This window comes from Mytilus edulis, chromosome 5, assembly GCF_963676685.1.
Source record: "Mytilus edulis chromosome 5, xbMytEdul2.2, whole genome shotgun sequence".
Classification (NCBI taxonomy): Eukaryota; Metazoa; Mollusca; class Bivalvia; order Mytilida; family Mytilidae; genus Mytilus; species Mytilus edulis.
In genome coordinates this window covers 69,812,568-69,833,826 of record NC_092348.1, presented here as the reverse complement: position 1 = coordinate 69,833,826, position 21,259 = coordinate 69,812,568, and the positions used below count along the sequence as shown (strand labels likewise).

At 31.4% G+C, this 21,259-nt stretch overlaps 1 protein-coding gene and 1 long non-coding RNA gene across 3 annotated transcripts in view; one reads left to right on the top strand and one right to left on the bottom strand.

Moving 5' to 3' along the window:
• The window catches only part of LOC139525219 (nephrin-like), a 304,410-nt gene that overhangs the window by 92,819 nt on the left and 190,332 nt on the right, over positions 1-21,259 (bottom strand). The gene's annotated exons all lie outside the window — the stretch shown is intronic.
• LOC139524347 (uncharacterized) lies at positions 17,722-21,190 on the top strand. Of its 2 annotated transcripts, none has more exons than XR_011664773.1 (4): positions 17,722-18,398; positions 19,196-19,299; positions 20,464-20,643; positions 21,091-21,190. It is a non-coding gene; the product is annotated as an uncharacterized lncRNA (long non-coding RNA). The 2 variants fall into 2 exon arrangements; XR_011664772.1 differs by having other exon boundaries at positions 17,726-18,361.

The window sequence follows — 21,259 nt, the reverse complement described above, 5'->3', positions numbered from 1 at the left end:
ATATTTAAACGGAATTCATTCCGACGAAATCTTTAAATAACAGTAATTAAAACAAATCGATCATAGTATTACATTGACATTGCAAAATACTGTTTGGAATCGGAAGCGACAATGTGTCTCCTTTACAAAATTATTCCCCTATTTTTTCTTTTTTTCTTTTTGATAACTGAAGTAATAGATATAAACATGTATATCCTGCGGTCCTGCCTAATCTTGTCCTTACGACGCGCAGCTAGATATCGGGCCGGGATACCAACCTATAAACATGTAATGAGAGAAAGTCTAGATAAAAGCCAAAATGCATTCTTTCAAGGTCGTCGGATCTTTAGGAAAACACGTACAAGATTTCATCTGTCTAGGAGCTTATAAAAAATAAACAGATACCGGATACATAATTGCGTGCGGCCAAGCAGCTGACAAGCTTTTAGTACAATGCCGAATGTCTGATAGCAAAAGTATTCTTTCAAATAAAAATAATGGCTCGCCTTTACCTTTCAAACTTCGCTTCAAAAAAATTTGCAAAATTATTTTTTATTATATTAAAAATTTCAAATCGTTCGCTCGCTCGCCCCAATTTTTGGAGTCGAAAAATTCCGTAGAAGTTCAACATGAAATTAAATTGTGACCTTATCTATAATTTGTAGACATGTCTTTTTATGAAATAGATAATCGTAACAAACTCATGAATATGATTTACTTGTGGCCAAACCATTAATTACTTGTGAGTAAATTAATTATTTTTGAATATATATAGACAAAAGATCCAGAATTTGTTGTTTATAATACGGTCATCGTGCATGCAAACAAATGGAAGTTTTTGATGACCTTGACTGGCTAAACAGCCCTTGCACGGTCGGTTAATCCGTGCATGCATGACACTTATACGGGCATGTTTGACTTGCATCTTTAAGTTTCTTTATACCAATTAAAGAAATTTCATATATCTTCTATTGTCATATAGCCAGTCAGATTTTGATTCGTTTATTCAACGGAAAACATCAACGTAATGTGTATAAATGAAATTCATAAGTTTGGTTATGCCGTATGGACAGTTTTACTTCGATGATAAGGATTTGATTTTTTCAGATTTGTCAAGTATAACAAGGAGATGAGGACATGTATTACTTAATAATTTTTTTAATAACGATGGGAAATGCATGCCCTTTTTTGTTACATATTAACAGAACTAATATGTTAATTGACCCTAAGCTAGTCTTATCATCAAACGCATCACACAGTGCGCAAAACACATCACACTGGGTGCACAACATGCGTCCTAACTGTATTTGTTTCATTTAATAGTCGGGTGGTATGAAACAGTCCATTTGTAAGCAATATTTAATTATTAACACATCATATGTTTGAACAGAAATATTTAAAATTTTAAGTTTGTGTTAAAAATCGGATGTTTCTTTTTATTGAGGAGAATATATCATCGTTTCTGGACGTGGCTATGAGCGCACTTGTGGTTGCACCATATACTGACTCGGTGAGTAGAAATTTCAAAAACAATTGGATACCAATAATATCTAAAGTATTGTTTATTTTGTATGTGTACGTAACATCTGGGAACCATATATCTAACATATAAATATGTTCCTGGTAACATTTATCACATTTCACTAAACTGAATGCGATATATGGTCGTTAGTTTTAATTCTCGACTAAGAAGCATCAGATCGATTATTCCTGTCATTCATGTCGGATTATATTTTTTTAATTAAATTCTTTAAAAAAAAACATATTCACGATTTTGACCGGGCTTTTTATTTTTTTGGTAAATTTTAATTCAAAGTTGAAAATTTGACTTCATCTTTATATTAAAGAAGGAAGACTTCCGGTCAAATTCCTCCCGGTCAATTTTTAACCCTTTTTACGTAATGTAAATACATATTATACATTGTATATTACTTTATATCATATTATTTTACATAAAATTATCTTTAAAATCATTTTCCAGATTTTGATCAAGTTATATGCTTTTATAAATTCGTGAAATTAAGATTTAAGGTTCCGAAACGAATTGCTATGGTCACGCTAAGAGAGACTAATTCCGGTCAACTTTTTCGGTGAAAATGCATACCTAGATTTTTTTTATCTGATAGTCTATTGTATAAGCTTTCAAAATCCGTTTTAATTATTATATTATCTTTAGCGGTTCCAGAGATATACCATTTTTTTCCGCGTTCTCCACTTCCGTGTTTTAGGCCCTGAGGGCTCCCCTTTTTATACTTGTTACCTGTTACCTAGTCTTTATCTCCCTCCTCTAGCAGGAGCTTCGCATCTAAAGCGTACTTCTTATTTGCACCCTAACCCTTACACACGGGGCACTCATAAAATCAGTTATGCAATATTGTACATGCTCGTATACGTAGTTATTAATATATTAACAGTAACATATATAGAGCACCTTAAGGATGTACTTAGGTGAGGTTAGGGGAAAATTAATAAATTAATAAATTAAAATTGATACTATAAGTTGGTAGAGCATTCTTGAAGGATGAAAATAAGCAAAAAATATTGATAGGTCATGGACCTCCTTTTCGAGATATTTGAGATTTAAAATATGGCGGGAAAAGTCTGACTCGGACTTTTACCTTACATTTGCATTGGTATTATTTGGGTCTCAAAACAAAAGAAAGAAAATCAAGAATCTTCTTAAATTTTGGAAAATGACCTTTCATGAGCTATAAAGTCTTGTATGAGAAAATAAATGGGTGTTATGGGACAAAATATAACCCCAATTCCTGCATAAGTAATTTGACATATCAAATTTTCTTTTTTGTTTTATCAAATTGATAAATTGTTATATCAAATAATTATAATCTGTTGTATCAAATTGATAATCTATTATATCAAACAGATAATTTGTTATATCAAATTGTAAAAAGTAAATAAGCACGACGCTAAAAGGCTTCCGTAAAAAATAAATGAAATAGAATATTTTGTCTCTAAAAGTAAAACCAAAATGTTTTTGTTTAGGTGACAATGCTAGAAGAAAAGAAAAGGACGAAAGCACACTGACAAGAGAAACGGAAACCAGCCGCCTTAAATGGCCCATCATGCTCATCTGGAAGGAAAGAAACACAAAAAAAACATCCTCAAAGAATAAAACTAAGCAAAACAGTACTTTAAAAGTTAACAAAGATTTTGGAAAGAAACCAACACATCAGCATAGGAAAATAGTTTCTAAATCAAAAAGAAATGGAAAAAAACCGAGCAGCTCAAGAAAAGATTCTGGTAGGAATATAATTATTCTTATTTTTATATTTTATATAATGATCTGATTTTTAGCTCACCTGGCCCTATGGGCAAAGTTATCTTTTCTCATCACTAGGCGTGCGTCGTCCGGCGTCTTTCGTCCGTCGTCCGTCAACTTTTACAAAAATCTTCCCTGATGAAACTTCTGAGCCAAAATTTAAGCAAACTTGGCCACAATTAACATTGGGGTATCTAGTTTAAGAAATATGTCCAATGATCCGAACAACCAACCAAGATGACCACCATCGCTAAAAATAGAACAAATGGGGAACAAATTTAAATTTTGGCTTACATCTCTGAATCCAAATCATTTAGAGCAAATTTGACAAGAAACAATTGGTTTTCATGTCTAGATCTATCTGTCCTGAAATTTCAGACAAGCTGTAAATTGTTTGGTTTTTGTCCCTGAATAAATAATTTTAAGGACATTTTAGTTATTATCTTGAATATTATTATTGATAGAGATAGAACTGTAAACAGCAATAATGGTCAGCAAAGTAAGATCTACAAATGAGTCAAATGACCAAAATGACTAATTGACCCCATAAGGAGTTATTGCTCTTAAAAATCAAATTATATATTTTTTTTTCGAAGTCTTTAACAAAAGTCTTCTCCTGAAAAAACTGAGACAAATTTAATCAAACTGGCCAGAATCAGCATTTTGGTATATAGTTAAAAAAAAAAAATGTGTCCGATGACCCTGCTAACCAACCAACATGGCAGACATGACTAAGAATAGACAATAGGGGGAAATGAAGCTCTTGACTTGTATCTCTGAAATTAAAGCAAAAGTTACAACGGTTGCATTATTTCATGCATCAATTGTAAATAAAAATATCAATGTGAGCAATGGAGCATCTTGTTCTATCTTACAATCACCTTTTACTAAGTGTTCCGAGCGACTGAACCGAACCCATCTGGTTGAGTTGGATTCCTCAATAGATGTCCTCTATACTGTCTGTTTTAGCAGTATTGACTCAGCACATGGAAATATTTTGCAATAATACTTCAAAGAAACTGGTCCGTAACGGAAATTCACACTTCATTTACACCTTAAATGCTGGTTTACCTAATACATTTCTACAAACAAAATTCATGTAAATTGATTCCCTACGAAATCAACAGTTGCTGTTATTAAAAAGTTACACTTGTTTTTATTTAGATTGATATTTTATAGTCTGTGTTTCTAGGTTGTGATGTTATGCTACTGTTTCTGAAAAGGGAGAAGGTTTGGTACCATTAAAACGTTTAAACCATGAATCTGGAATCTGATGTTCAGTGGTTGTCGTTTATGTATGTGGTACATTAGTGTTTCTCGTTTCTCTTTCTAATAAGACCACAAAAAAAATGGGATCGTATAATACTATGAAGTTGTCGTCTACGTGGTCGTCGTCGTCCGAAGACACAATGGTTTCCGGACAAAAAAAACTTTAGTTTACGTAAAAGGATCTTTATGATTTTTGTTAGAAGATTCAATATCACAAAAAGAAAGCCTGTGATAAACTTTGGGCATGAGTGTCCCAACCGTTTAGGAATAAGAAGCCCAAAAGGGTCCTAAACAAGCATTTTTCTAGTTTCAGGATAATAACTTGTGTATGAATATTTCTATTGGTTTGAAATTGTACAAAAATGTTAAATATCACAAGTAGAAGGTTAGGATTCTGTTTAGGGGTTATGGGACCAACCATTTAAGAATGAAGGGCCGAAAAGGGGTCCAAAACCAGTCTTTTCTAGTTTTCAAATAATAACTTGTGTGTAGGTGTATGGATCTCTCAAAGAGAATGATGGGATTGAGTTTGGGGTTTATTGCCCCAAACATGAAGGAATTAGGGGCAAAAAGGGCCAAAAAGAAGCATTTTTCTAGTTTCAGACAATAACTTGTGTTAAAGTATATGGATCGCGCTGAAATTGTACAGTAAGGTTTCAGATGAAATCGTCAAATTGCACACTGACAGTAACGAGCAATAGCTATAGATTTGCAAGATTTTTGACCACATTTATTTTGTGTCAAAACCTATATTATTTCAAACATTTGACCACATTCCAATTTCAGACAGTACCAAGCTTGAATGTTGTGTCCATACTTGCCCAACTGTTCAGGGTTCAACCTTTGCGGTCGTATAAAGCTGCGCCCTGCGGAGCATCTAGTTTATGTTTTTACACTAGTAATTTTTGGGCCCTTTATACCTTGCTGTTCGGTGTGAGCCTAAGCTCTGTGTTGAAGACCTTACCTTGACCTATAATGATTTACTTTTATAACTTGTGACGTGGATGGAGCGTTGTCTCATTGTCACTTATACCACATCTTCCTATATTTATTATCATTTTACATTACTGTGTTATTAATGATTCGATTCATGCATAATTTTGAAATTTTTGTCTGTTGTTTCTTACACTTTATCATCTTCGCTTGACAATGGTTACAATGTTATGCCCATTTCAACTACACAGCGATTTATTTTAAGATGGTACCTGACTAAAATCTTGTATAGGTTCTAATTGGACGATACAGGATTGCAATTACTTCTTATTGAAAGCTTATCCAATTTGGTGTATAGAAAATATGTTTAAAAATCTTCACCTCAAGGTCATTAAAATTTACTTTTTTCATTAAGTGAAAGATTACATGTAGTCGATGTTTTAAGCAGCATTTTAATATCACCATACGGCTTCAACAATGAGCAAACCCATACCCAATAGTCGATCAGCTATACAAGGCCACGAAATGACAAGTTTAAATCAATTCTAACAAGAAAACCAACGGCCCAATTCATGTACAAAAAAATGAACTAAAACAAAATAAAAATATGTATCGCATCAACAAACGACAATCTCTGAATTACAGGCTTCTGACTTGGGACAGGCACATACATACAGAATGTGGCGGGGTTTAAAAGTAAAATCACAAAAATATAAAACTCCGAGGAAAATTCAATAGGGAAGTCCCTAATCACATGACAAAATCAAATGACAAAACACATCAAACGAATGGACAACAACTGTCCTATTTCTAACCTGGTACAAGCGTTTTAAGTGTAGAAAATGGTGTATTGAACTTGGTTTTATAGCGCTTAACCTCTCACCTAAACATGTTAGCGGGATCCAAAACCTCTCATAACCTGGGAAAGTGGCACAACAGTACAACAAACATTTGTAAGAACGAACTATAAATTCAGTTGAAAAAGCCTAACTCATCAGGTGGATAAATAGAAATACATATAACAAAAACACACTGTGAACGTGGCCGGGTACTTGTATATCCCAACAACAACAAAAAACACTATCCATTTTTGCTGCATACCATGTATATGGTTTTGATTGTTATGCAACACGGACATATCTAGTAACAAGAAATGCTACCCATTTTTCCTGTATAGTCTTCAATGAGAAAAAATGAAGAATATACCACTGGTACCCTATGGGAATTGCATTATAGGTTTAATATTGTTCTTTTGTAACATTCTTGACCAACGGAAACACTTGCACTCTCTGAAGTGTTGAGGTTTTAAAAATGATTTTGTCCACTAGTATAACATACATTCCTGGAAACAGGAACCAGAAGGATACGTTGATATTCAAATATTTGCGTGTGAAAGTAACATATAGGAACTTCAATTAGTTGATTAAGCACTTTCAAATTGTCACTCATTGTTGTCTTATAATGTTTTTGGGTTTCAGACTTGATGTATAATCACCACATGGCAATCGTTTATTATTTTTTCTACATTCACACATGCTCATTAAACATGTTAAAGGCCCTTCGAATCATTTTAATTGAATGCTGCAAGTTACAAATGGGACCAATATAATCATTACCTCACTGATACAAAATTCTATCTTAAACAGCCAAGAGTGGAGAGGATGGGACTTGGTCATATCCCTTAGCCAGATTATATAACTTAAAATAAATTTATTTTGTTTTTATGAATATTGGTGTATTATTTGAGTTAAGTTCATGCTATTGATACATCTTCATGTTTTAGACAGAGAACATAATTATGCGGTACTCTATTTTTTTTTCAGATAAAATAAAGGCAACAAAGAAACAGAAACAAAGTACATTCTTGTGTGAACTAATAATATTATTATCAGAGAACTGCAGGAAGAGACAAACTAAGAAATTTCTTAGAACTAATTTTGGTTTTTGAACTTAATATTATGTTTTGTTGATATTGTATTGCAATGCATTTATCTGTTGTAGAATTATTATTTGTGTTCAATTAATTGATCATATTTCATCTTGAAGTGACTTTACATAGTCTCATTACTACTGTTATTACCGGAGAAATGAATTGCTTTGTTTAACAATATGCCAAAACCAGCTAATAGTAGTGTACTGTTAAACATTCTAGTTAGTGGTTGTAGTGCATAAGGTAACAATTAGTACCTATTTTGTACAATCACATTCTCTTACTTTTGAAACCTCTATGTTAAAAAAAGTCAAACAAATATGTAAGCTTCAAATCTATGGCCAGCCTCAAATCTGTTTTCTATATTGTACTGTGTCGTAGACGTCACAAATCTATGTCCTGTCCTTTTTATAGAAATTTAATATGCATTGTTGGTGTCAGAATTAGCAAAAAGTCTTGTAGGATAAGAATAGATATGTTCGAAAAATGCCTTTAACCAAATATTAGTCTGGGATTAGGGTATAGGAATCAGGGACGCATGTTCACCCCTTCTACTGTACATAGGGCCTTTCAGTTTACTGCACATTAAAAAGTGCAAATAACTAATTCTTCAGATTCCCCCTCCTTATTGTCTCCCCCTTATTAATATTAAATAGTAACATGTATTTGGTGTTTTGCATTATTGTTTTATGTAATATGTATGTGCTAGCTATTTAAAATTTAATGAATTAACTTCAGCGTTCAAGTCTAACATGAGTTCTAAAAAACCTGTTTCATGTAATACTTGTTAAAATGTACTTCATTTTTTCTAGATTTCTTAAAAGGTTTTAAATAACTTTATAAATGTAGAGGAATAAAATATACTGTGGGGAAAAAATGACGAAATAAAAAAAATATTCCAAGAAATGACGAAGCCTTTATAGGAAACGAAATGACAATTTTTCACATGGCTATAAATGCACTTGGAAGAAATTTCTTCCAACCAGTATCACTGACAACAAATTTGTACACTAAACACAAAAAAATTCTTACGGGTGTAAATGAACTTGGAAGAAATTTCTTCCAAGTAGTGGTGGAGACTTTTTACAGAATGGAATGATTTTTTTCTTTCTGCTGTAAAAGTTCTTGGAAGAAATTTCTTCCAAGATTGAGTCTTGAAATGGAGTGACTAATTTTTTTTTATAATATAAATACCAAATATAAATATGTTTCTTTGTTTAATATGTTGAAAGTTATGTTGAATAATTAATAATGTATTGGCAATTTTTTTTTGCTAAATTCAATTGAAACTTCTGCAGTGCACTGTGGAAATATTTTTTTTTAATCTTTAAAGAAATTTCTTACTGTTGTAAAAGTAACTGGAAGAAATTTCTTCCAAGAAGGAACATTAAATAAGTGAACTATCTGTGTTGAACAAATGGACAATAATTTGTAAAAATATTACATGTTTCTATATTTGTTGGAACAAGTTTTGGATGATTTAAATTTACTTGGAAGAAATTTCTTCCAACTTGTGAGGGGATTCAAAATGAAGTGAAAAAGTTGAGTTTATGAACTAAAATTGTACGATACTTTATTGGAAATGAAATAAATTTTCTAATTTGTTGGAAGAAATTTCTTCCAAGGAGACGGGAAATTTATATGAACAAAATTTATTGAACAAATTATGTCTTTCCATTTTATTAATTTATAGGTTACTGTTCCTTCATTTCATTGTAATTTGAATGTTTTGTAAAATATGAATAGTAATTTAATATATATATCCAATAAAATTGTCAAACTAATGATGTTTTTTTCTCCATGTGTTTCCTTTGCCAGAGAAGAAATTTCTTCTAACACTGTTTGTTTGCAAAAAATACCCATCAAAAGCAGAATATTAGCATATGAAATTGCAGAATTAGGTATTTTCACAATAACAGCAAATTTCGACCTGTAAAAAGGACATTCTTGGATTTTCCTTTTTTATTTTGGACTCTCTTTTAATCAAATCGGTAAAGTTTCATTAAAAACGGAAAACAAATCTTCACCGTAAACGATTTACCCTAGAGCTCTTTAATTTTTTGTCGGCAAAAAACGGACGGTCGGCAAACCAAGGATTTAGTATCTTACTATACAAATCCTTGGGCAAACTATATTTTTTACACAGGAAACTACAGATGTTAGACCACATGTACAATAATCTGAGCTGGAAATAACAATCGGTGAGTAGAAATTAACAATATTTTAAAGCATGTCTATCGAATAATCATGGATCCATAATTTTGAAGGGAAAATGTGCACATTTGTCCACTGTTTGTTCTTGGGAAAACGGTACTATTTATTCTGCCATAGGCGACAATACTAACATTTTTTAAATTTACCAGTTTTTATAATAAAAACCTGGATAAAACAGTTATGGGTGGTGTTCGTACTTTATTACTGTATTCTAAAAGGTGAAGCCAAATAGTATCATGACCAATTTCCAATGGAGCTTGTTCCCACCGTCATGTTTCACCAAATTTATGAAATTTTGGAAGCCTTTTCGAATAATTCTCTAGAAAATATTTCAATAGGTTTTAAAATTTATATTGTAAATTTACACACTGCAGTTATTCATAGATAAATAAAAAAATATATTGTACCCTTACATCCAATCACAGCGCTCCTAAGTTGACTTCCTTCACCTGTCTTGGGTACACAAAAGGCCAACCTAATGATGGGAAAATGTAATACTACTGTTTTCCCTATACATATGTTACTTTTTGTAGATGTTGAGATACTCCGATAGACTATGGATCGACGTTCTATATCACCACACTCGTGCATAGTTGCATGTTCCAGGGAAAATATAGGCTTTGAGCTTGTTAAGTTAGTGCATCATTGAAGTCATAAAGGACACCGTTCCCCTCCCCCTATTATCACGATTATCATGTGTATGTCATTTTATCCCTTATTTATTTTACATACATCACCCTGAGTGAAATGAAAAAAAGGTTACTCTTGATCTTCATCCTCTTACTGTTATACTCTAACATGTGGGGCATTGGTAAACTTTTATTATATGGGATGGCCTTTTAGATAACCGATAGGCTGATCATCACCCCCCCCCCCCCTTTCGTGAAAAAAATATGGTCGATTAAATAGGTAAACACTCAAGCATGACTGGATCCGCCCCCCTTATGTCAGTCAGCAGGCTCCCTCCCTTATGAAAAGTTCTGGATCTGCCACTGTGACCTATACATCTTGTAGTGTACATATTGTATGTTATCATGTATTGCTATTACTCTGGTCCTAAATTTGCATGAGATACTTGTCACTGGACTTTTTATAACCAACAACCAACCAATCTTTACATCTTCGTATCCATATAAATGTATTTCTTATACTGGATTACTAGTATTCCCTGGTTTTGCTTTATCAGCTGATAGTTTTTCGTTCTATTAAAATGCATTGTGACGTCACAATTTCCATTGGAAAAATGCATATTACAAAAAACATATGATTCGATCATAAAATGTTATGAAAATTAATAACTTTAAAAATAAATAGTGACTTATTTAGCAAGTGTGCGTTTTCATTCAAATTTTAAATAATTCCCAAATCATGGAAAACAAAACATTAATATATTTGATAATATAAGGCACTGAAAGTGAATAGGTATTAGATAGTTTAAAATAGCATTAATCATCAAAATAAAACAATATTATTAAATTAATGTTCCTGAAACAATGCACAGAGTCATAAACAGTTCCCATTTAAACACAGTTGATTAAACAAATTGTGCTAATTCCATTAGTAATTGGTTTATCATGTACTTGAGGATTCATATATATTGAACAAGGGTTTGGGATCCCGCTTACATGTTTAACCCCGCCACATTATAAAATAAATAAAATAAATATATATTTTATTTGAGTGTCACACATCGATTGATACAGTACATATATACAAGTAAATTAAGTAACATCTTTAAAATTCAATCAATGCCCAGCCAAACATTTGACTTATGAGACACTTTAAAAGCATACATGTACATATTTACAATAAACTGCATGTTAAATTTGTATAAAATATTTCTAGAGTTAAAAATCTAATAAATTACTTTTTCAAAATCGCTTAAAAAAAAAAAAAAAAAAAAAAAAAAAAAAAAAAAAAACTATTTGTAAAAATATAAAATGATAGTACTAATTATATGAAAAACACTATAAGAGTTCTTATTAAAAAATTATTAATTGTCTTCTAAAATAGAAATAAATATAATAAAAATATTAATCTCAATAAATAAAAATACCTTATTTTAAAGATTTGAGAAAAACAAATATGCTTAATGTTTAAAACTTAGACAAAAACTAGGCTATCAAAATAAAAATGTACTTCTTCAATCGAATGTAAATAATTTCCTTCTCATAAAACATTTCTGCAAAATTTTACATAGACATTTCTGAATTTGCTCGGATCTCATTATAAATATAAACTTATCGTCCATATGCATTGTTTCAAAATTCTCAATTAAATAATTACATTCACAAAATAAATCATATCGTATATCTGCATATAAAGGGCACACCATTATATATGTATGTGCCTGTCCCAAGTCAGGAGCCTGTATTTCAGTGGTAATCGTTTGTTTATGTGTTACAATGTTGTTTTTCGTTCATTTTTTTATATAAACAAGGCCATTAGTTTTCACGTTTGAATTGTTTTACATTGTCTTATAAGAGCCTTTTATAGCTGACTATGTGGTATGGGCTTTGCTCACTGTTGAAGGCCGTACGGTGACCTATAGTTGTTAATGTCTGTGTCAGGGGCGGATCTAGCCATTTTAAAAAGGGGGGGGGTCCCAACCCAGGACAAAAAAGGGGGGTTCTAACTATATGTCCCCATTCAAATGCATTGATCGGCCAAAAAAAGGGGGTTCCAAGCCCAGAACCCCTCCTGGATCCGCCAATGAGTGTCATTTTGGTCTAACTGTTGGGATGATGCATCATTGATATATATCCCACATCTCCTTTGATCATGTGCATTCACATCTGACTGCAGATTTTTTGCATTTTCTACATATTTTTTTTATGTTAACATTCAATATGTCAGGAAAATATAACAAAAAAATATATCTGTATGCATATTTTTTTATGTTAACAATAATTGTTAAACATGGTATAAACTTTTTTAAAGTATTTTATGAAGCTCAAAATATTTTTTTATAGATGAAGTATTTTCAAGTAAGACTTTACTGTGTTAACTGTATTGTATGTACATGTCTACTAATTTAGTATAAACATTTTTTTTATTCAAATTCAAAATAAATAATTAAAATATTTGTATTTACTGAACATGACCATGCAAATGTGTAATTAAAATATTAGGTAATAATCAGGATGTTAACACTGGATAGGTAATAATCAGAAATTCTTATATACATGATGTAGCTAGTATACAAATTAAGACACAATAGTTTATTGCCTTGGGGATGACATTTAATCTGGCATGGGTATATTGCAGATGATTTTATAATGATGTTCACAAATCATCATGATTATAATTGTCCTCTTCAAAATTTTGATAGTTTTTTCAAAAGAAAATATAATCTAAGAAAAATATGAAACCACAGGATATACTATTATTTTGGATATAAAAATGCATATTTTAAAAGTTATCTGAATATTGATTTATTAAATAAAAATGGATAAATGACTAAATTAAATAAAGAAAGTGTTGTCTGAGTTGCAAAGCATTATTTAATGCAAACTGTAATAAGTAAAAAGTATACAGGGTAGCACAAAAGATGTAAAATTTATTAAACCCAAGGATTTAAAACATTAACTGGGAGGGTTAAGTCTTGGAACAGTATATTTACATCACAAAGGTTTATTCATTATATGCACTGGACAAAGGGAAAGTCACTAGCATCTATATACATGATATAGTAACAGTGCATTTATTTATTTATTTTATTTTTTCATTCATTAAACTTTTCTTTGTCATGTTTGTAGTATCAATATATTTCATATTAACATGAACAAAAGAAATAACTTGTTGTGTTTTAGAGAGTTATAACTATGTCCATGATGTCTGACTTTAAAGAATTGATGAAATAAAGTATGGTGTGAGCCTCATTAAGACAGTAACCCTTCAATGAAAGTACACAGTCACACTTAAAAAATCATTAATGTACGAAAAAGACCACACCATATACATGATATATATAGAATTTAGACCCCTTTTAAAGATTTATTTTTCTTGTTAATAGGGACTTGAAAATAGAACTTTTTAAGTGCTAAAAAAATTTTGGTCAATCAAATGAGGATTGCTAGTTTTTTGGAAAGACCTATTGGTTTTCTTCTGATTATTAAGGTCTTTCCTTTATCTATAAGGAAAGACCTTACTGTATTTCTTCTGATTATTATTCTTCTTGTTCCGCCAAACTTTGACAAAATTTCCCTCCGTAACCGTAAACCAAGTCGCTTTCATGTTCAAACTTTGTATTGGTTTCATGAATACCTATCCGGAACTCACCCTGTGAGTCGAAATATTTTGTCGGTTCGGAGTAATCCCTCCGAAACCAAAAAACCTTGTTATCGTTCCAACACCGTAACCGTAATAGGTAGAAAAAAAACGAAGGGTGAAATTTGTTCAGGACCAGACCCCGGTTCTTCGTTACATTTGGATCGAAAAGATTCAACGACTCATTGGTAGGGTTATGCCCCTATCAAAATTAACCGGTGTCGGTTGGCCACCAAAACTCAGAAACCGTAAGTCTTAGACACCTAGGATCTTCACCAATCATCATCAATTCATGTATCTTTAAAAAATACCTCAAGGTCAAATTTGTATGTTGACCTTGACCTTTGACCTAACACCTTGTTATGGGATAATCTCAGAAACCATTATAATTACAGAAGTTTTAAATAGTGGAAAATGTTTGGGTCATTATGGCGCAACTTTGTTACATTTTGACCAAAGAGATTTGACCTTTCTATAAGGGGCATAACCCCTGTTTTAGGTTTCTGAAAAGACAAAATCAGCTTTTACTATATAACCAAAGGTCCTAGACCCTTGGGGTCTTCAGTAATGGCATTGGGGACTAATGACCTTGATATAATGGCATTGGGGACTAATGACCTTGACAAAGGTCAAAAGGTCAAAGGTCAAGGTCATGTCCAAAATAGCGAATTTAGTGTTTTTAACCTTATATAAAGGATTTTTAATGTGTTTTCGAGCTTTTTAAGGTTGACCTTGACCTCTTCAATACATTCTACGTCTGTTGGAACATGTATTTTACATTACAAAAGGAAAGACCTCTCAATTGTTCAAGAACAATTGACAGTTTAATTATTATTTTTTTTCTTCCGAAACTGACACCGCGTAACAAAAATCTTTTCCATGTAAGAGTTATCTCCCCGAACACTGTTTTTCTTGTTATCACGTATATGTTGCAACCGTATAAGAAACCGACAAATTTATTTTACCAAATTGCTCGTTATATCCTCAGGATGAAATGAATAATTTTAGTCGAAGCTATCTGGAGACTCCATATGAGAGTTATCCCCCCTTTTGTATATGATATAACTGATTTGCATTTCTAACTGGTAAACGATAAGTGACATAGGCCTAGGGTCTTTTGATTTGAGGTCCTTGGTTCAAAAAAATGAAAATGAGGTCAAGGTCAAAGGTCAAGGTCATGTTCAAAATTTTTGACTTTGGCTTGTTATCGCTCATTTTCAGAAATCTAATAAGATATCGACAAAATATGTTCACACAATTGTTAGTTGCGACATGCAGTTACACATAAATTTTAGTCAAAAGGGTACGTAAACATTTGATGTTAGTTTTCCCCCTTTTATATCTAATATCAGTCGTATGGTAATATAACTCATTAACAATATAAAGTAAAGACCTAAAGTCTTTTGATTTGAGGTCCTTGATTTATGACCTTTAAATTGAGCTCAAGGTCATATGTTAATTTAACATTCAAGATTTTGACCTTTGCTTTTATCTCATATGTATTCATGTTAAAGCTATTAGACTTTATGCATTAGGTTGCAAGCAATATGACGTTGAAAAAGCTAACCGGAAGTGACCTTTTGCAAACCGGAAGTAGCTAATTTTTGTAATAAATTATTGTAAAAGTATGTTAAACCATATATTTTTGGAATCAGCGTCAAGTAATCTATAAGACAATACCGGAAGTAACATATTTTGAACCGGAAGTAGAAAATTATCTCCCTTATTTATATCTTTTTATATTTTCGGAATCATTGTACAATAAGTTGTCATTTGACGCTGAAATTGACATTTAAAACCAAATTTTAATATTTTCATATAAAAAAATCATAACTGGTGGAAAGACCATCAATGGTTCTCTGAACAATTGGTTTTTAATATTGATCTTACATCTCTTCTGAAAAAAAAAATCCACCTCCTTGTTATCACTTAAACACTGAAACTACAAGTCCAATCGATCCCAACATTTACAGTCAGCAGGGCATACATGTACTAAAGGTTCATAAAACAACGTGGTGCCGATATCTCTCAAGACTTTTCCTAGAGAAAAGAAATGGCAATGCCGTAAAAACTCTTGCTAGGTCCGTAAATCTCAGTGAAATCCTACAATAAAAATGTCCGCTCCTGGATTGAAAAACTTATCTGTTACAAACTGGTGCTGAAAAATGTACATTTTAAGAAAATAATCCTTAAACGTGTTTTAAAGTTACACCGGATCAATTAAATCCAAATCATGCACTGCTGGTGAACTGTGATCAAAATGTCAATTTCCTATAATGACAAAAGAAATTACATTGTGTACATTCCATCTCTATAGATGTTGTCTGTCCAACGTCCCGACCTAAAGAGAAATAAAAAGACTAAGTTTTCGTTATTATATACCCGCGTCACGCAATGTCTCCTCAATCTGGCGCGCGCGCTGGACCTAAAATAAAATTAAAACTTTCCAAACTAAACATGAAACTTCTCCGGTAACACAATACTATAGACCCCTTACAGAAACAAACAAACACCCCCCCCCCCCCAAATCAATCTATGTTTCAAAGGGGGAAAGACCGTTTACAATTGCTTTTTAAAAGCAATTGATTTATATTTGTAATTGACTTACTTATTGTACAATGTATATACATGTAGTATTATATATTTATTATTAGTTAAAAATTTACTGTACTTGAGTCTAAATGTATATTTTTTTTGTAGAATCATACTGGGTATGTATTGGTTTGACCATTATTCCCACTTAGAATATGAAGCCTGCTACATGTGCACTTTGATGCTAAGAAATATGTCACCGAGTCACTCTTATAGCTGCAAATTGTGAAACAACTGATTAATTCATTATTTTATGCTAGTTACATGTATCTATTGTTTTTGGAAATAATGAATAGGGCGCGCAGCATTATTCCATGATGATGATGTGATATTCTGATTCAATAGGACAAGAAGAAAATTGTGCCTTGTACAAATAGGAAACTTACAAATTGTATTAAAGGAGGACCACATTGCTGGAGGACTAAATACCTTGGATAATCATGATAATTATTAATTTGCTATATCAATAGTGAATTTGGAATAACAAAATTTCGTAGTTGCAGTGCATATTAATAGTGTAATCATACATGTACATTGTTTCTGAATTCCATGAATACCCAGGATAATTATTCATTTGAAATAGCAATTTTGAATAATGAAAATTCATAGTTTCAGTGAATACTAATAATAATAGTGCATCATATCTGAATTCATGAATACTTTTAATTAGTGGATAATCAGTCATTTTAATATAATAACAACATGAACAATATGGATAATGTGAATTTCTAGTTTCAGTGAAATTTACAAAATAGTACATGTATATCGCATCTGAAGTTTATGTTGGCATTGCAATTGTTAACTACCGCCAGCATGTCCAGGGTGTGTAAAAAGATCTTAACCACCTATGCGGGTCTCGTGTAGTCCGTGTTAATTGTTTAGTGTCAAATGACTGCTTGCTGTACTTAAATTAAGTCTGAATTAGAATTAAATAACAATCTTAATTAGTGGCCAAGTATTTGAAACAAATAAACCATGCATGTACTTTAAAGTATAATTTTATTATCCCTCCTGCAACAAAAGTTGAAGTACATGTATGCAAGAAATAGGTATTACAATCTGGCAGTGGCTACAGCGTAACTTTTTGTATTTAAGCTTCACCAGATACATTTTAGAAGTTAAAGACCTGGATACTTCTTTATGTTATGAAGTTTCTGTTAGTGACTTGTCCATTGCACTTTACCTAGTTTTCATGGTACACTACATGTACATGCAACTGTTTGAAAAAAATAATGTATGGTTTTCATTGTTATATCCTTGTAACTTGTAAACATTTTTAGATAGCACATTTTTAATGGTTTACCATTATAACTTACATGACTTACTGATAGGATGTAATAACTTTCTATTTAACCTCGATAAAGGAGGATATGATGCAGCTTATTGGCTTGCCTGTTTTCATGACATTTTTTGCACTTGGTTGCAGTTTATATACATTCTAGGATTGAAAGCCTTTGGCTTAGAAAACATCAACATAATGACCCATATCTTTTGCCTTTGGTATTTAATCCTTTGTAATGTTTTGCCTATATTTATGATATTTACATATTTCTTTTTAAGATACAGGCTCTTTGGGTTTAATTGTTCTTTCAGAATTGGTTTATTCCATGGGCATAATCTTTTGATATACAGTGTTACAAATAATACTCATTATTTTACTCATCTTTTACACCATCAACTTTTGTAGTCACATCAATCAGTCGTAATGCAAATTGCTATTGAATATCTTTTAGTATATAAATGGTATTGAAGAAGAATGTGTAGAAACTGTCAACCATGATCCAATAGAGCCTTAGAAAATATGAGAAGGGGACAAGGAAATGCAGGAGACCGATAAAGAACAAGGGGGCATAATTTTTCAAGACAGGACAGGAGAAAGGGCAAGAACCAGAGGGGTAAACACATGTTCGATATGAAGATAATTCAATACAGGTTGATTTTTATGTCTGTTTAGGTTAAGGAACTTTTATTTTTTCATAAATAATTAAAGTTATTCATTGTATATATTTAAAAGAGACCAAATGATGTAGTAGTTAACAACTATAGTTCACTTTTCTATATCCAACAATGATCAAAACCCATACCCTTATCCAGCCATGAAAGTCCCTGAAATGACAAATGATAAACATAAAATTCCTGTACAAGACAATATACAAATATGATATCAGAAGACAACCAATGAATTACACCGGATTTGTCCTTTTTTCTGTTGTACTAATAGGAGAAATAGAGGTAATATCGAAATAAAAAAAGAACTTAATTACATAAATCGCTTAAATTTTTAAATTATTTGGTTTGTGTACAGCTTATTTGAAAACAATAATAAAAAATATAGGTCACCGATGAGTTAAAAAAATATATTTCAGTTTTATTGCCAAAAAATGCATTTTTGCATCAAAGGGAGATTATTTGGAGCTTTTTCAATGAAATAGATATTAAAAGTCATCTGGGGCCAAACCTAATCAATTTATTTTTATTAAATTTTGTACCATATCATAAAGTTATAACTAATAGTGTAAAAAAATAAAATTTTATTTTTTCTCCTAACCAAATACAGTCGTTACATTTCTTAGCGAAATGTGATCGGTTTTATTGAATATTTCAGATGAGATCATAGTTTAATAATTCAAACCCAATTTCATAGAAATTTCGTGATGACGACCCCTTGATTATCTTTAAAGTTAACCTGGTCATACTTTAATTAAGTTTCTTTTTTTTTTGGTTTACAGTTAGATGGAAGGATAGATCGTGATCTTGAAGGGAATTTGGTAATACCCTAAGATGATGTTGTGAAGCTGTTACCTCATCATATAGCCGAATGTTTATTCAGAAGGTATATATTGTATCACAATAAAGGAGTATTTCTAAACAGATTGGTTCCCTAATGTCATCTTAAATGTAAGTAGTCGGTACCAAACGACAATTTAAAATTTTGATCTGAATTGTTGTTACGCTATATGACACACGACGTGTTAAAACATACTGATTTACTCACATACAATTTTGAATGTGGTTGACCAAAGTTCATCAAATGACAATAATAAGAAATTATAATGTATATCCTTTTCACGTATAAATTTTTGTACCCGCGAGCCTCCTTAAGTGTTAAATTTTTATCCTTTTAGAATAAGTTTATTTAATAATTGATAACTTTACTCAGAGCATACCTAATTGTTTAAAGCTTGGTTAACAACATGATACAGAAAATCTAATGAACTGTCAAATTATTTTTAAAGAAGTCTTTAACTGTTACAGCAACAGGAGATATTAAGTATTATTTTTTATTATGTTTTTGTTTTTATTACCAAATATGTGTGTTCTTTTTATATAAAAGTAGATGCACTGAAAACATTTTAAGATTGAAGGATATTTTATAAAATAAAAGAAAAGAGAAAATATGCACTCAATTTTCATGGAAGAGGTAAAAAATAACATTGAATATTTTAGAATGCACAAATTGAAGTTTATTTTAAACAAAAAACACAGAGGCTACTGTCATGGCCTTCTTCTTTAAGTTAAGTTCACTGTACAGAAAAAAGAAGCTGTAAATTGGCCAGTTAAAACATAAATGTTGGGTACATGCAAAAAAAATACCATTAACACAAAACAAAATGATTGATTGATTGAAAAAATTCATGCATGTTCAGGATGACATCATAAATTACAAATATATTAAAGGAAACATGTCTGAAATGTTTCTATGTCCCACCTACGATAGTAGAGGGGCATTCTGTTTTCTGGTCTGTGCGTCCTTCCATCCGTCTGTTCTTTCGTCTGTCTGTTCGTTTGTTCGTCTGTCCATCTATCCCTTCATCTAGTAGGCATATAATTTGAGTTGATAACATACATGTAACTGCAGATTTTAAAATAATTTTTCATAGCCTACATTAAATCATGCATTAAGATTAGAACTACATCCTTGTTTATTTTACTTTGTTTATAGTTAATATTCTTTGGAAATCGGGTAATATTAGAGATGTCTTTTTTTTTTTTTTAGGTATAAAGACTGTATACCACTTTCCATAGGGGAATGAACAGCTTACCAGTTCACAGCAAATGAAAGTTGCATTTATAATGCAGCGTCCATTATCCTCTATAGAAATGAAGATATGGCTGTGGTTCTGAAACTGGCTGAAGTGTTGAAATGGTGGATAATATGGTACCATTTCCAAAATATGTAAGAATACAATATATATTTTTTTTTATTTTTCCTTCATTTTATACCCTTCTATTACAGATAGAAAATAGAATTGTTTGTTGCTCCTTCATAAATCTTATGACTGGAAACGTTTTTTTGCTAAACAGTTCTCTTAAATTGTTAAATCAATATAAAGCAAGTATAAAATTCAACATTTAGACCTGTTTATTTAAAAATATTTATAATTGCAATTCACAAACCATTCATATGATCACAATCTGGTGCTTCAATCAATTTCACTATAATGTAGTATGATAACAGAGTAGCACATAAGTATACAAATGTAAACCAAAAGGATATGCATAAAAAATAATGTAAATCACAGGTTACCATTAAGGGGTTATCTATGCTTGGCAATGTTAATTCTTTTTTTGCCTATAGAAAGGTATATTTATTCTAATAGTATTATTGTAATATTTCTCTAAGATTGTAGAAGAATTCAAAGAGAAAACTGACCTGTGGGTTAAATCAACCCTGCAGCAGGTGATTGCAGCCTCAACAGCAGAGGAAGTAGAGTATGGATGCATACAGGGACCCGAAGTAAGTATAAAGTTTCTCAAAATAATCTTTATGATTTAAATGTTTAAAAATTATA